The sequence below is a fragment of the Lucilia cuprina genome, chromosome 2 (assembly GCF_022045245.1).
Source record: "Lucilia cuprina isolate Lc7/37 chromosome 2, ASM2204524v1, whole genome shotgun sequence".
In the NCBI taxonomy this organism is placed as follows: domain Eukaryota; kingdom Metazoa; phylum Arthropoda; class Insecta; order Diptera; family Calliphoridae; genus Lucilia; species Lucilia cuprina.
Genome location: NC_060950.1, coordinates 6600958 through 6603732, shown reverse-complemented (window position 1 = coordinate 6603732; position 2775 = coordinate 6600958).

Below are 2775 nucleotides of genomic sequence, written 5' to 3'. Positions count from 1 at the left end.
CTTTTCTGGAGGGCTGCCACGCCCACATACAAACTTAGTATTAAAAGTCGCATATCTCAAAAAGAACAACAATTAGAGTCTTCAAATTTTGTATGCATATCTTTGACTTCCATAAGATTACTTTCGGATAAAATGGGCGGAATGGCTATAGGGGGCGTGGCATCTTCGATATGAAGAAAATATTAAAGATGTATATAAGAGAAAAGATAGAGTCCTCAAATTTTGTCGGAATCACTTTAGTGTCAATATGATTATTTAAGGAAAACGAAGACGGACTAGAAGTAGGGGGCGTGGCACCTCCCATATGAATAAAATACAAAACTTGCTTATCTGGGAAACTATTAGAGCTAAATCTTAAAATTTTGCACGAAGAACTTTGACAGCCATTTAAACATTTTGGCTAATAAATTGGCGGACTCCTCCTATAGGAATAAAATATACAAAAATTAGTTTATCTGGGAAACTAATAGAGTTAGCTTCTTGAAATTTTGCACGAAGAAGTTGACTATTTATCTAAACATTTTAGGAAAAAAGGGCAGATTTTCATAGGGGAGCTTGGAACCCCCCAATAACAACTTTGACATCCATGTGAATATTTGGGTAATAAATTGGAGTTATCGTTTGATTGGGAAACTAATAGACCTAAAATCTTCAAATTTTGTACGAAGAAATTTAACATATATTTCAACATTTTGGGGAAATGGACGGACTTTCATTAGGATTGATTGGAACCTTCCATATAAATTAAATGAAAAAAATCGTATGTCTGGGAAACTATTAGAGCAAAAATCATTTGACATTTATGTCAACATTTGGGTAGTAAATTAACGGACTAGCGAATTGGAATCTCCTATATGAATTAAATGTCATAGGGATTACCAAATTATCTCGCTTTTGTAGAAGATTTGGATCCTGCAAATATTTGGCAGCTTAATCTAATTCCATAATGATTCGGTATACATGTACTTTTCGCCTCACAGTTTGTCCACAAAAACCTAATCTGGTCCTCTCTCTCTCTCTCTCTCTCTAAGATACCAATTCAAAACGGTATACTTACTTGAAAATCCCATATTAATGAGTTATAAAAAAAACAAAATACAAGTAAAATTTTAACACAAACTACCTTCACGTCATGGAATTAAAAAAAAACATTTAATCTAAATTTTTGTTTCCAAATTATTTTTTATTTTCCAAGCTAAGATCTAATAAATACCACCCACTGCTAAACCAATACAAAGACAAAATGACAAATTAAAAACTGAATATTGATAAATATAAACAAATATTTTATTAAATTTTCAAAAGAACTCAACTGCACACGAACATGTTCAACCATGTTGAGAAAACAAGAACACTACTAATTAAAAATGGAAAATAACCATAAAAATTTAAAGTTTAGATTTCATCAAAATTATTTTTGAAAAACATTTATCACACGTAATTTTGCTTTTGCATGAAAAATCGTATGTGGTCGCTGGTCAATGGGATTGGTTGTGTCTTTGTGGTTTTCTAGTCATGAAAATTGAAAATATATTTTTATATTTAATATGCCATCAACACTTTATCATCATAAAATAACAATTTGCACTTTTATAATATGAATGAATGATATGTACGTTGTTCACACAGCAACTATTCTGGTTTATTCGAAAAGAGTATATTAATTTTTAAATACATTTCTTTATGACTACCCTGGACTGGGAGTTGATAGAGGAGATGAGAGAGAGAGCACTCAACTGGTTGTCATTAATTTTGTACAGCTAATAATGACATCGTCAACACCATCATTGTCACTAAACCTCCTGACATCCTCACGAACTTTTATATTTCCCTTACCACAATTGGGGTGCAAAAATGCACCCGACATAACACTAAACAAATATCCATAAATTTATCGTTTTTTTTTGTCCTTTTTCAACACAAAACAAAAACTGTCACAGCAATAGTCATTAATTACAAAATGGTAGAAATTAAATTTTTCACTATGAAAATTCATTAAACGATGTGTTAATATGTTGACAATTCAAGCATTAAGTTAATGTTTGTGGATAACAAAAAAATTTTATTTTGTTTAAAAAAACTTATCAGTGTGGTAAACGAGAATGAATAATTGCTTTGCATGTTTGTTTAATTTTGAAATTTATTTAGATTGAATAATGGAAAGAAAATGTAGAAAAATATTGCCGAAAATAACAAATATCATCCTCAGTCTATGTTTCTGAACATTATATATAGTGGAGACAACAGTCTATAGTCAGAACTATAATCGAATGACCTGACCATACGAATAGGTCATTCTATAGTCTAGAATATTGTCTATATTCCAGACTAATCTTTATACTCTTGACTATAGTCACAATATTCACAATATAGTTTATAGACCAGACTATAGTCTGTAGTCCAGACTATAGCTTGCAGTACAGACTACAGACTAAAAGCCAGACTATAGTCTATAGTCCAAACTATAACCTCTAGCCCAGACTATAGTCTACAGTCCAAACTATAATCTTTAGCCCAGACTATAGTCTATAGTCCGACTATAGTCTATAGTCCAGACTATAGCCTATAGTTCAGACTATAGTCTACAATATAGTCCAGACTATATAGACAATATAGTCCAGACTACAATCTATAGTCCATACTATAATCTATAGTTCAGACTATAGTCTATAGACCAGACTATAGTCTATAGTCCAGACTATAATCTATAGTCCAGAATATAGTCTATAGTCCAGACTATAATCTATAGTCCAGACTATAATCTATAGTCCAGAC